Here is a 15,721-nt window from a genome sequence, read left to right on the forward strand (position 1 = left end):
TCGGATTTACAAGTATTTGGACAGCCAAGGGCTGATTAAGGATAGTCAGTATGGCTTTGTGCATGGTAGATCATGTTTAATGAATGTTGTAGAGTTTTTCGAGGAGGTTACCAACAAAGTAGGTGAAGGAAAAGCTGTAGATGTTGTCTACGTGAACGTTAGTAAGGCCTTTGACAAGGTCCCACATGGGAGGTTAGTTCAGAAAGTTCAGACATGAGGTATCCATGGAGAGGTTGGAGATATTGAAAGAGTGCAGAGATTTACTAGGATGTTGCCAGGTCTTCAGGAGTTGATGTACAGGGAAAGATTGAACAGGTTAGGACTTTATTCCTTGAAACATAGAAGGATGAGGGGAGATTTGATAGAGGTTTACAAAATTATGGGGGATATAGACAGTAAATGCGAGTAGGTTCTTTCCATTTAGATTAGGAACGATAAATATGAGAGGACATGGTTTTAGGGTGAAAGGGGAAAGCTTTAGGGGGAACATTAGGAGGAACTTCACTCAGAGAGTGGTGGGAGTGTGGAATGAGCTGCCATCTGACGTGGTAAATGCGGGCTCACTCTTAAGATTTAAGAATAAATTGGATAGATACATGGATGGGAGAGGTCTGGAGGGTTACGGAGTGGGTGCAGGTCAATGGGACGAGCGGAATAAAGTTTCCGCACAGACTAGAAGCGCCAAATGGCCTGTTTTCTGTGCTGTAGTGTTCTATGGTTCTATGGAGTGAAATAAACACGAGATGAGAATTGTCGATCGATTAATTTTAACTCGTTCACCGCATCCGTCAACCGAACAGAAACACCGGGGATTCAGCAGCAGCTGCGGGGGTTAATGGGACAATGAGACAGGTTAAATGGGACAAGTGGGGGCGGTGCTGACCGGAAAAGACAGTGAAGATTGTTCATTAAGTTCATCTGCCATTTCTTTGTCCCCCATTACTACTTCACCAGCATCATTTTCCAGTGGTCCAGTATCAACTCTCATCTCCCTTTCACTCTCCATCTAACTGAAAACTAAACTTTTAGTATCCTGATTTATATTATTGGCCAGTTTGCCCTCATATTTCGTCTTTACCATTCTTATGGCTTTTTCCGTTGCCTTTTGTTGGATTTTAAGAGCATCCCAATAATCCAACATCCCACTCACCTTTGCTACCCTATATGTCATTTCCTTAGGTTTAACACAATTATTACATGCCTTTTCCAGCTCAATCTGTGAATTTATTTAAAGTCAGTCCCATAATTTAATAGTTTTTATCTGAAAACTATCTACCCTAGCAAAGATTGTACTGAAGACTGCATTTGATTTTTCTTCAGCCTTGTACACTTCACATTGAAATAGTATATGTTTCGACAGTTTCATAATGATAAAATGTACACGACACAGAATGAAGTTTTCCAATTAGTTACAAGGCATAATTAAGCATAGTGTGGACATTTCTATGTCATGTCAATATCATTCCTTGCCTTGTTTTAAGCCCTTCTTCTATAAACCCAACAGGTTTATGTAGTCTGGAAAGGTGTCTGTCCTTATGTTCATTATCCTACATCTTGCCATAAGCCCCCAATTCTTAACACTACCAACCCTTTAGCTTCTAATTTGCTAAGTGGAAGGTCTATATCCACAGCTTAACATTTAACAGCTTTTGGTGCTAAACAGTCAACCCCATCATTTCCCTCAACATTGTGATGTGCAGGGCCCATAATGTGCAGAGATATAAATCAAACTTTATATATGAAATACCGTTTGACAAGTTTCCAACAGTCAATCTGACCTACTGCCAGAATGACCTGTTTAAGACTCATCAAAACTGAAATGTATTCTGAGCAAATTATAAGGACCGATTTCCTCCACCCACTGTAAGCCTAAACTGTTGGCAAAGAATTCGGCTTCCTTTGCTGATAAACGGCTATAAGTCATTTCTTTATTATTACCTGCAATTCAGGCACACAAAAACAGCCACACCAACATCCCCAGTTAACTTATCTTTTGATTCATCTGTAAAAATGGTTACTGTATGATAATAACTTTCATTAATATACTGATGAACCAACAGACTCTCAGGCAGAACCGAATCGGATCGTGTAACATAAAATCAACTGAAATCATTGGAAAAAACAAGGTGGGGTTACAGAGAAAGCTACAGTGGGACATATTGTATCATCAAATACACCCATATTCCCAGCGTGGTAAGAACCCAGCCACCCAAAACAAAAAACACTCTTCATGTGATGTCCCCAACCGTCATCCAGCACACCTTTAACAGGATGATCATTTCCTTGCCCCCGCAAATTAATCCAGTATGTTGACATCAACTTGAACCTCTGTTACTTTGAGGGCAATTCTCCCATTGTAATCAGTTTATCCAAAACAGGAGACAACATTACCACACCAGAACACAATCTTTAAGTCTGCAATTGTATCACATACAAACATTTTTAATTTGAAGGTGAAGCTGATCCATAAGCCACACAGACATAATCAAGAACAGATCAAATTAAACAAATATAATTGGTCAACAAAGATTTTCATGTTGCACCCAAGAATACCCACATAGATGTCTGAGGAGATTTAAAGCTCCTTTACATTTATCAATTATTTTACTGATAGGTGCTTCCATGTCAGCTTATTATCCATCCACATACTGAGAAATCTTACCACTGACACTTCCACAAGATATTAATCATATAATTTAAAATCAAGTGCAAGTTTATTAATGTTATTTGTAAACCACGTAATGTGTTTTAACGACTGAAAGCTTAAAATCCTCATCAATCTGCCCACTGTTTGACCTATTAATTGTAAATTGCAATTAATACCTCGAATTTATAAAGCTACGTCATCTGTATATTGTGATTTAGAGAAAATCTCAGAGAAAATATCGTTAACCATAATATTAAATAATGAAGGGCTACAAATACTGCCCTGTGGGATCCCATTCTCTATCTCATAGAAACACAAACATAACATGCCGACCGGTACTTGGACAGTCCATCCAAAAAAAACTCAGAAAAATTATACAATGTCCCCCTCACTCCTAATTTAATCAAAAGTCCTTTTTCCATATCATCTTCATAACCTAAAACTGAAGCTAATGTCATTTCACCCTTCCAAAATCCACTCTAATAAAACACTTTATCACCACTCTTTCCAAAATATAACTCAAGCGCTTCATTCCATACATTCCATAAGATTGCATAACTGAGACATTCACGATATCGGCCCTTAACTCGAAGGATCAAATGGGGATCTGCCAAGTTTTAGAATAGGCACTACTATTTCCATTTTCCATGAGGAAAGTAGATGCCCGACTCAAACATTTAATATTTTCACAGAAGAGAATTATATACAATTAGAATTTCAAATATCACTCTTTCCTGGGGACACCTGACCTGCATTATTAATAGGCTTCTTAAATTCATACAAAGAAATCTCTCCATCAGTGATACTATCATTGCTACAGCTGACTTCCAGCACATCATTCCAGCACTGAAAAACATATCCCTTCATTGTTTAACTTCTTCACTTAAATTATCCTGATTATGAATCTCAGCAAATGACCCAGCCAGTAACACAACCTTCCCTGTTTCAGTAACAACCATTTTGCCCTCATTAATCAACTCTGGAATATTATGATCCCCACAAATCCCCCCCATTTTCTAAATCATGTTCTTAACAATTCCAAGTTTGATATCCCTTCCAATATTATCTCCATATAAACTCCAGTAAATCACCTCCTTCCTCACCACGGCCTTTGCCCTTTTATTGTTAATAATGTCACTCGGAGACTGATGCACCATCACATAAAAACTCACATTTCTCCCAATTTGCTTCCTGTCCCGTTATAAATCCAAATCCAAACTCATAAAGACAGGAAGGCTGACTGACGTTTACATAAACTAATCACCCTCCGAGTTCCCTTTTGAGCGACATGCACCACAGCCAATGAAAGCAGGGGTCAGTGTTAAGTCTGAGCTACGATAGGCTGGAAGAAATCGGCCCATGATCAGCCCCTCCTCTTCCGCTCCATCGCCATGGCGGAGGACAGCGATTCGCTTCTGTCGGTGTCGCCGGCCTCGGCGCCCACAAGGACGGGTGTGATTCCCCTTCGCGCCTCGGTGGGTCTGTTTCGGTGACGTCTGTGGTGGCTGACGAAACATGCTTTGACAGAGAGCGAGCGAGGACCATGACTACAACTCCCAGAAGGCCTCACTGATGACGTTGTGGTGGTGTTGACGGGTAAGGTATCAAAGCAAAATGGAGGAAAATGTAATGCATTATGTTTTCTGTACTGTGTCGTGCCTTCAATGAAAAATTAAATTAAAAGAGAGATTCCAGCGAGAAATAGATAGAACATAGAACCATACAGCACGGTACAGGCCCTTCGGCCCACAATGTTGTGCCGACCCTTAAACTCTGCCTCCCTAAGGTTAAATTCCTCCATATACCTGTCTAACAGTCTCTTAAACTTCACTAGTGTATCTGCCTCCACCACTGACTCGGGCAGTGCATTCCACGCACCAACCACTCTCTGAGTATAAAATCTTACTCTAATATCCCCCTTGAACTTCCCTCCCCTTACCTTAAAGCCATGTCCTCTGGTATTGAGCAGTGGTGCCCTGGGGAAGAGGCGCTGGCTGTCCACTCTATCTGTTCCCCTTAATATCAACTATACCTCTATCATTTCTCCACTCATCATCCTCCTCTCCAGAGAGTAAAGCCCTAGCTCCCTTAATCTCTGATCATAATCCACACACTCTAAACCAGGCAGCATTCTGGTGAATCTACTCTGTACCCTTTCCAATGCTTCCACATCCTTCTTATAGTGAGGTGACCAGAACTGGACAGAGTACTCCCAAGTGTGGTCCAATAAGAGTTTCATAGAGCTGCATCATTACATCGCGACTCTTAAACTCTGTCCCTCGACTTATGAAAGATAACACCCCATAAGCTTTCTTAACTACTCTGTCTACCTGTGAGGCAACTTTCAGGGATCTGTGGACATGAGCCCCAGATCCCTCTGCTCCTCCACACTTCCAAGTATCCTGCCATTTACTTTGTACTCTGCCTTGGAGTTTGTCCTTCCAAAGTGTACCACCTCACCCTTCTCCAGGTTGAACTCTATTTGCCACTTTTCAGCCCACTCCTGCATCCTATCAATGTCTCTCTGCAATCTTTGATAATCCTCTGCAATATCCACAACACCACCAACCTTTGTGTCTTCTGCAAACTTGCCAACCCATCCTTCTACCCCCACATCCAGGTTGTTAATAAAAATCACGAAAAGTAGGTGTCCCAGAACTGATCCTCGTGGGACACCACTAGTCACAACCCTCCAATCTGAATGTACTCCCTCCAGCACAACTCTCTGCTTTCTGCAGGCAAGCCAATTCTGAATCCACCTGGTCAAACGTCCCTGGATCCCATGCCTTCTGTCTTTCTGAATAAGCCTACTGTGTGTAACCTTATCAAATGCATTACTAAAATCCATGTAGATTACATCCACTGCACAACCCTCATCTATCTGCCTGGTCACCTCCTAAAAGATCAGGCTTGTTAGACACGATCTGCCCTTCAGAAAGCCATGCTGACTGTCACTGATTAGACCATGATTCTCTAAATGCCAATAGATCCTATCTTTGTGAATCTTTTCCAACAGCTTTCCCACCACAGATGTAAGGCTCAATGGTCTATAATTATCCGGACTATCCCTACTACCCTTTTGGAACAAGGCGACAACATTCGCCTCCCTCCAATCCTCCGGGACCATTCCCGTGGACAATGAGGACATAATGATCCTAGCCAGAGGCTCAGCAATCTATTTCCTCACCTCGGATGCAGAACTGGGAAGTGGCAGATGGAGTTCAACACAGATGAAGAGATTCATTTCTGCAGGTCAAATTTGAACACAGAATATAATATTAATGGTAAGACTCTTGGCAGTGTGGAGGGTCAGAGAGATCTTGGGGTCCATGTCCATACGACATTCAAAGCTGCTGTGGGGGTTGGCAGTGTTGTTAGGAAGGCGTCTGGTGTGATGGCCTTCATCAACCGTGGGATTGAGTTCAAGAGCTGTGAGGTGATGTTGAAGCTATATTTCTACTAACCTGTACATAAGTAATTGTAATAAGATAATGAGAGGCTTTGACCATGTGGATAACCAGAGGCATTTTCCCAGGCTTGAAGTGACTAACACGAGGGGACGTAGTTTTAAGCTGCTTGGAAGTCGGTACTGAGGGAATGTCAGGGTAAGTTTCTTACACAGAGAGTGGTGGGTGCATGGAATGCACTGCCTGCAGCGATGGTGGAGGTGGATACAATAGGATATTTCAAGAGACTCTTAGATAGGTTCATGGAGCTTAGAAACATAGAGGGATATACGATCAGGAAATCCTAGGCAGTCTCTAGAGTAGGTTACATGGTCGGTACAACATTGTGGGCTGAAGAGCCTGTAATGTGCTGTAGATTTCTGTGTTCTGTGTCAAAGACAGGCAGAGGGATTAGTTTAAAAGGACAGGAGGACAGCATGGTAAGGTTGGGCCGAAGGGCCTGTGTTAGTGCCGTAAGGGAGGGGTTCTGTCCCTACCATCGACTCTATTCCCCTCAACAGATGCTGCCTGACTTGACAACGTTCTTGAAAAGTTGCATTCAGTTCCGCTTAGCATTCTGTACAAAGGATGTTTTGTGCTGGAAGAGTGCAGAGGAGATTCATCATGATTGAGGGGGCTTCTGTTCATAAGTCCATAAGGCATAGGAACAGAATTAGGCCATTCAGCCCATTGAGTCAGCCACCTTTCCATCATGGCTGATCCCAGATCGCAATCAATTCCAGATATCTGACCTCCCGCCATATCCTTTGATGCCCTGACTGATCAGGAAACGATCAACTTCCGCCTTGAATATACCCACACACTCGGCCTCCACCGCAGTCTGTGGCAGAGCATTCCACAGATCCAATACACCTTGGCTAATAAAAAAATAAGCTACTTACCTCTGTTTGTAAAGGTGGCCCCTCGACTTTGTGGCTGTGCCCCACCACAGGAAATACCTTCTCCACATCCACCTTATCCAGTCCTTTCAACACTCAGTAGGTTTCAATGAGATGCCCCCGCATTTTTCTGAGTTCCAGTGAGCACAGGGTCAAAGCTGCCAAGTGCTCCTCATATTTTAACCCCTTCATTCCCGAAATCATCTTTCTGAACCTCCTCTGGACTCTCTCCAATGTCAACACATCCTGTCTGAGATGTGGGGCCCAACACTGTTGACAATACTCCAAGTGTGGCCTGACTCGTGTCTTATAAAGCCTCAGCATTATCTCGTTGCTGTTATATTCATGGGGTGATATTGGACTGTGTTGATCTACAGGGCAGCGGGGCCCCGGGGATCGGGGGGAGACTCGGGCAGCGGGGCCCCGGGGATCGGGGGTGGGAGACTCGGGCAGTGCTGGGGATCGGGGGAGACTCGGGCAGCAGGGCCCCGGGGATCGGGGAAAGGCCGCTGGGCCTCAGGCGCGGTCGGGTGGCCGACACGAACCTTTCCCGTGGTTTGACTCGATGAAAGTGGATGGACATCTAATATCTCCCCAAGGGTTTTACGCTGGACCGAGAGCAGAGAGACCCCTGGCCCTTGACTCCTCAGACAGGGGCTCTCATGGCCCGCCTCAAAGGGCCTAATTGGGCAGACGAGCTTCCCTGGGTCCTGCTTGGAATCCGCACGGCGCCCAGAGAAGATCTGCACACCCCGTCGGTTGAGTTGGTCGTCCCAGGGGAGTTCATACCGGCCCCAAGGGGGCAAGAGGAAGAACCCGCAGCAGTCCTGAGCAGTCTTGAGGGGAGAGAGGAGGTTTTCTCGGTGGACCGACTCAAACCGGCCCATGTGGATGTGGCGCAGCTGGTCGAGATTCCGGCATCGTGGTGCAGAGGCAGACCTCCCAAACAGAGTCCGGCCCAGACTGTGGACATTGGGGGGGGGGTGTATTGCCGGTTCTGGGGGGTGGGGTATGTGGCGACCCACTTCCCAGCGCAATCGAACCAGCAAAGTGGTGCGTTGAGCCCGGTCCCAAAAAGGGCGCCAAGCCTGCTGGGGAAAAGCGTGGGACGGGTAGTGAATACGTGACCCCTACAGCATCCGCGCGTGGGACGGGACTGTGAATACGCGCCCCCTACAGCATCCGCGCGCGGGACGGGACTGTGAATACGCGCCCCCTACAGCATCCGCGCGCGGGACGGGACTGTGAATACGCGCCCCCTACAGCATCCGCGCGTGGGACGGGACTGTGAATACGCGCCCCCTACAGCATCCGCGCGTGGGACGGGACTGTGAATACGCGCCCCCTACAGCATCCGCGCGTGGGACGGGACTGTGAATACGCGCCCCCTACAGCATCCGCGCGTGGGACGGGACTGTGAATACGCGCCCCCTACAGCATCCGCGCGCGGGACGGGACTGTGAATACGCGCCCCCTACAGCATCCGCGCGCGGGACGGGACTGTGAATACGCGCCCCCTACAGCGTTCCCGCCCGGGACGGGACTGTGAATACGCGCCCCCTACAGCGTTCCCGCCCGGGACGGGACTGTGAATACGCGCCCCCTACAGCATTCCCGCGTGGGACGGGACTGTGAATACGCGCCCCTACAGCATTCCCGCGTGGGACGGGACTGTGAATACGCGCCCCCTTACAGCATTCCCGCCCGGGACGGGACTGTGAATACGCGCCCCCTTACAGCATCCGCGCGTGGGACGGGACTGTGAATACGCGCCCCCTACAGCATTCCCGCGTGGGACGGGACTGTGAATACGCGCCCCCTACAGCATCCGCGCGTGGGACGGGACTGTGAATACGCGCCCCCTACAGCATTCGCGCGCGGGACGGGACTGTGAATACGCGCCCCCTACAGCGTTCCCGCGTGGGACGGGACTGTGAATACGCGCCCCTACAGCATCCGCGCGTGGGACGGGACTGTGAATACGCGCCCCCTACAGCATTCCCGCGCGGGACAGGACTGTGAATACGTGCCCCCTACAGCATTCCCGCGTGGGACGGGACTGTGAATACGCGCCCCCTACAGCGTTCCCGCGTGGGACGGGACTGTGAATACGCGCCCCTACAGCATTCCCGCGTGGGACGGGACTGTGAATACGCGCCCCCTACAGCATTCCCGCGTGGGACGGGACTGTGAATACGCGCCCCCTACAGCATTCCCGCGTGGGACGGGACTGTGAATACGCGCCCCCTACAGCATTCCCGCGTGGGACGGGACTGTGAATACGCGCCCCCTACAGCATTCCCGCGTGGGACGGGACTGTGAATACGCGCCCCCTACAGCATTCACGCGTGGGACGGGACTGTGAATACGCGCCCCCTACAGCATTCCCGCGTGGGACGGGACTGTGAATACGCGCCCCCTACAGCATTCCCGCGTGGGACGGGACTGTGAATACGCGCCCCCTACAGCATTCCCGCGTGGGACGGGACTGTGAATACGCGCCCCCTACAGCATTCCCGCGTGGGACGGGACTGTGAATACGCGCCCCCTACAGCATTCCCGCGTGGGACGGGACTGTGAATACGCGCCCCTACAGCATTCCCGCGTGGGACGGGACTGTGAATACGCGCCCCCTACAGCGTTCCCGCGTGGGACGGGACTGTGAATACGCGCCCCTACAGCATCCGCGCGTGGGACGGGACTGTGAATACGTGCCCCCTACAGCATCCGCGCGTGGGACGGGACTGTGAATACGCGCCCCCTACAGCATCCGCGCGCGGGAAGGGACTGTGAATACGCGCCCCCTACAGCATCCGCGTGTGGGACGGGACTGTGAATACGCGCCCCCTACAGCATTCGCGCGCGGGACGGGACTGTGAATACACGCCCCCTACAGCATCCGCGTGTTGGACGGGACTGTGAATACGCGCCCCCTACAGCATCCGCGCGTGGGACGGGACTGTGAATACACGCCCCCTACAGCATTCCCGCGTGGGACGGGACCGTGAATACGCGCCCCCTACAGCGTTCCCGCGCGTGGGACGGGACTGTGAATACGTGCCCCCTACAGCATCCACGCGCGGGACGGGACTGTGAATACGCGCCCCCTACAGCATCCGCGCGTGGGACGGGACTGTGAATACGCGCCCCCTACAGCATCCGCGCGTGGGACGGGACTGTGAATACGCGCCCGCTACAGCATTCCCGCGTGGGACAGGACTGTGAATACGCGCCCCCTACAGCATTCCCGCGTGGGACGGGACCGTGAATACGCGCCCCCTACAGCATCCGCGCGTGGGACGGGACTGTGAATACGCGCCCCCTACTGCATTCCCGCGCGGGACGGGACTGTGAATACGCGCCCCCTACTGCATTCCCGCGCGGGACGGGACTGTGAATACGCGCCCCCTACAGCATTCCCGCGCGGGACGGGACTGTGAATACGCGCCCCCTACAGCATCCGCGCGTGGGACGGGACTGTGAATACGCGCCCCCTACAGCATCCGCGCGTGGGACGGGACTGTGAATACGCGCCCCCTGCAGCATCCGCGCGTGGGACGGGACTGTGAATACGCGCCCCCTACAGCATCCGCGCGTGGGACGGGACTGTGAATACGCGCCCCCTACAGCATCCGCGCGTGGGACGGGACTGTGAATACGCGCCCCCTACAGCATCCGCGCGTGGGACGGGACTGTGAATACGCGCCCCCTACAGCATTCCCGCGCGGGACGGGACTGTGAATACGCGCCCCCTACAGCATCCGCGCGTGGGACGGGACTGTGAATACGCGCCCCCTACAGCATCCGCGCGTGGGACGGGACTGTGAATACGTGCCCCCTACAGCATTCCCGCGTGGGATGGGACTGTGAATACGCGCCCCCTACAGCATTCCCGCGTGGGACGGGACTGTGAATACGCGCCCCCTACAGCATCCGCGCGTGGGATGGGACTGTGAATACGCGCCCCCTACAGCATTCCCGCGCGGGACGGGACTGTGAATACGCGCCCCCTACAGCATCCGCGCGTGGGATGGGACTGTGAATACTCGCCTGCTACAGCATCCGCGCGTGGGACGGGACTGTGAATACGCGCCCCCTACAGCATCCGCGCGTGGGACGGGACTGTGAATACGCGCCCCCTACAGCATCCGCGCGTGGGACGGGACTGTGAATACGCGCCCCCTACAGCATTCCCGCGTGGGACGGGACTGTGAATACGCGCCCCCTACAGCATTCCCGCGTGGGACGGGACTGTGAATACGCGCCCCCTACAGCATCCGCGCGCGGGACGGGACTGTGAATACGCGCCCCCTACAGCATCCGCACGCGGGATGGGACTGTGAACACGCGCCCCCTACAGCATTCCCGCGCGGGACGGGACTGTGAATACGCGCCCCCTACAGCATCCGCGCGTGGGACGGGACTGTGAATACGCGCCCCCTACAGCATTCCCGCGTGGGACGGGACTGTGAATACGCGCCCCCTACAGCATTCCCGCCCGGGATGGGACTGTGAATACGCGCCCCCTACAGCATTCCCGCGCGGGACGGGACTGTGAATACGCGCCCCCTACAGCATTCCCGCGTGGGACGGGACTGTGAATACGCGCCCCCTACAGCATCCGCGCGTGGGACGGGACTGTGAATACGCGCCCCCTACAGCATCCGCGCGTGGGATGGGACTGTGAATACGCGCCCCCTACAGCATTCCCGCCCGGGACGGGACTGTGAATACGCGCCCCCTACAGCATCCGCGCGTGGGACGGGACTGTGAATACGCGCCCCTTACAGCATTCCCGCGTGGGACGGGACTGTGAATACGCGCCCGCTACAGCATCCGCGCCTGGGACGGGACTGTGAATACGCGCCCCCTTACAGCATTCCCGCGTGGGACGGGACTGTGAATACGCGCCCCCTTACAGCATTCCCGCGTGGGACGGGACTGTGAATACGCGCCCCTTACAGCATTCCCGCGCGGGACGGGACTGTGAATACGCGCCCCCTACAGCATTCCCGCCCGGGACGGGACTGTGAATACGCGCCCCCTACAGCATCCGCGCGTGGGACGGGACTGTGAATACGCGCCCCTTACAGCATTCCCGCCCGGGACGGGACTGTGAATACGCGCCCCCTACAGCGTTCCCGCCCGGGACGGGACTGTGAATACGCGCCCCCTACAGCGTTCCCGCCCGGGCAGGGCGTGATCAGGAAGGCTTTAAAGCGAGGCCGCGGTTTGAATAAACCTCTTTTGCAACTGCAGCTTATCGACTCCATGTCGTTTATTGCAGCGCTGCGTGTAGCCACACCACTACAGTCTCTCCTTTGTTAAATAGTAACAGTGAACAATCTTAAATTGAATTAAACACTGATTGGCACATATCAAAGCAGAATTGACCATCTTCATTAACAAAGGTCATATTAAGTTCTCTCTCCCAATGTTGTTTAATTTTTAGTGATTAAGGGGATCTGTTTTTTGCATTTATTTATTTTTATTTTCATTTATTTTGTGATGGTCGATTGATGACTTTTGAAGAGTTAATTAGCAAATATTCTCTCTCTCATACACACTTACTGCAATATCTTCATGTTAGACTTTTTTACAAAAATAATTATCTAAGTTTCCATATATGCAAGAATCTGATTTGTTGGATACTGTTTGAATATGAATCCTTTAGTAAGAGGTTCCATTGGTAGAATTTATAATTTATTTTTAATACCGTACATTAATACAAAAAGATAACCTCTGACCTAATGTTTATGCATGATAGAAATATTTGTTGTTTCAGACGTGATAGAGGGGGAGGGATGAAAGGGGGAGGAGTGGCATTACTAGTCAGGGAAAATATCACAGCTATGCGTAGACAGGACAGCCCGGAGGGCTTGTCTACAGAGGTCATATGGGTGGAGCTGAGGAACGGGAAAGGTGTGACCACACTAATAGGGGTGTATTATAGACCGCCCAATAGTCAGAGAGAATTGGAGGAGCAAACCTGTATAAAGATAGTGGACCGGTGTAAGAAACAGGAAGTTGTAATAGTAGGGGATTTCACCTTTCCACATATTGACTGGGACTCCCAAACTGTAAAAAGACCAGATGGCTTGGAGTTTGTGAAATGTTTTCAGGAAAGTTTTCTAAAATCAATATATAGAGGTACCTACGAGAGAGGATGCAATACTTGATCTCCTATTAGGAAACCAGACAGTCAGGTGACAGAAGTATGTGTAGGCGAACATTTTGGGTCCAGTGACCATAATGTCATTAGTTTCAAGTTAATTATGTATAAGGATGGGTCTGGTCCTCGAGTTGAGGTTCTAAATTGGAGAAGGGCCAATTTTGTGGAAATGAAAAAGGATCTAGGAAGAGTGGATTGGGATAATTTTTTTTCTGGCGAGGATGTGTTCAGTAAGTGGAAGGCCTTCAAAGGCGAAAGTTTGAGAGTGCAGAGTTTGCATGTTCCTGCCAGGATTAAAGGCAAAGTTAACAGGCATAGGGAACCTTGGTTTTCAAGGGATATTGGTGATCTGGTTAAGAAAAAGAGAGAGGTGTATAGCAGGTAGAGGCAACAAAGAACAAATGAGTTACTTGAAGAGTATAGAAAATGTAAGAAAATACTAAAGAAGGAAATCAGGGAGGCAAAAAGACATGAGGTGGCTTTGGCAGATAATGTTTAGGTAAACCCGAAGGGTTTCTACAAGTATATTAAGCGTAAAAGGATAGTAAGGGACAAAATTGTTCCCCTAGAAGATCAGAGTGGTCGTCTATGTGTGGAGCCTCACGAGATGGGGGAGATCTTAAACAGTTTTTTTGCATCAGTATTTACTCAGGAAACTGGCATAGTGTATATGGAAGGAAGGGAAACAAGCAGTAGTGTCATGGAACATTTGTAGATTAAAGAGGAGGAGGTGCTTGCTGCCTTACAGCGAATTAAGGTAGATAAATCCACCAGGCCTGACTTGATATTTCCTCCGATCTTGAGAGAGAGTCGTGTAGAATTTGCAGGGGACCTGGCAGAAATATTTAAAATGTCCTCAGCTACCTGTGCAGTGCCGGAGGATTGGAGGGTAGCTCATGTTGTTCCGTTGTTTAAAAAAGGCTCCAATGGTAAACCAGGTAATTACAGGCCAGTGAGCCTGACATCAGTAGTAGGTCAGTTATTGGAAGGTGTTCTGAGAGATCGGATATACAAGTATTTGGACAGCCAAGGGCTGATAGTCAGTATGGCTTTGTGCGTGGTAGATCGTGTTTAACAAATCTTGTAGAATTTTTCGAAGAGGTTACCAAGAAAGTAGATGAAGGAAAGGCTGTGGATGTTGTCTGCATGAACTTTAGTAAGGCCTTTGACAAGGTCCCTCATGGGAGGTTAGTTCAGAAGGTTCAGACACGAGGTGTCCATGGAGAGGTTGTAAACTGGATTCGAAATTGGCTGTGTGAGAGAAGACAGAGAGTGGTAGTGGATGATTGCTTCTCAGACTGGAGGCCTGTGACTAGTGGTGTGCCTCAGGGATCTGTGCTGGGACCATTGTTGTTTGTTGTCTATATCAATGATATAGATGTGGTCAATTGGATCAGCAATTTTGCTGATGACACCAAGATTGGAGGCGTTGTGGGCAGCGAGGAAGGCTTTCAAAGCTTGCCGAGGGATCTGGACCAACTGGAAAAATGGGCCAGTAAATGACACATGGAATTTAATGCAGACAAGAGTGAGCTGTTGAATTTTGGAAGGACAAACCAAGGTAGGACATACACAGTAAATGGTAGGGCACTGAGGAGGTTGGAGAAACAAAGGGATCTGGGAGTCACAGGTAGACAGGGTTGTAAAGAAGGCCTTTGGCATCCTGGCATTCATAAATCAAAGTACTGAGTACAGGAGTTGGGATGTTATGCTGAGGTTGTATAAGGCATTGGTGAAGACAAATTTGGAGTATTATCTGCAGTTCTGGTCACCTAACTATAGGAAGGATATTACTAAGATTGAAAGAGTGCAGAGAAGATTTACTAGGATGTTGCCAGGTGTTCAGGAGTTGAGTTACAGGGAAAGATTGAACAGGTTAGGAATTTATTCCTTGGAGCATAGAAGACTGAGGGGGGATTTGATAGAGGTTTACAAAATTATGAGGGGTATAGACAGTAAATGCGAGTAGTTTCTTTCCACTTAGATTAGGAAGGATAAATACGAGAGGACATGGCTTTAGGGTGAAAGAGGAAAGGTTTAGGGGGAACATGAGGAGGAACTTCTTCACTCAGAGAGTGGTGGGAGTGTGGAACGAGCTGCCATCTGACGTGGTAAATGCGGGCTTACTCTTAAGTTTTAAGAATAAATTGGATAGATACATGGACGGGAGAGGTTTGGAGGGTTACGGACTGGGTGCAGGTCAATGGGACGAGCGGAATAAAGTTTCCGCACAGACTAGAAGCGCCAAATGGCCTGTTTTCTGTGCTGTAGTGTTCTATGGTTCTATGGAGTGAAATAAACACGAGATGAGAATTATCGATCGATTAATTTTAACTCGTTCACCGCATCCGTCAACCGAACAGAAACACCGGGGATTCAGCAGCAGCTGCGGGCAGCGGGTCCTGAGCTCCCCCGGGTCCTAAAGTCCACCCGTAATGAGTCAGGTTAAATTGGACAAGTGGGGGCGGTGCTGACCGGAAAAGACAGTGAAGATTGTTCATTAAGTTCATCTGCCATTTCTTTGTCCCCCATTACTACTTCACCAGCATCATTTTCC

The sequence above is a fragment of the Hemitrygon akajei genome, unplaced genomic scaffold (genome assembly GCF_048418815.1).
Source record: "Hemitrygon akajei unplaced genomic scaffold, sHemAka1.3 Scf000037, whole genome shotgun sequence".
Classification (NCBI taxonomy): Eukaryota; Metazoa; Chordata; class Chondrichthyes; order Myliobatiformes; family Dasyatidae; genus Hemitrygon; species Hemitrygon akajei.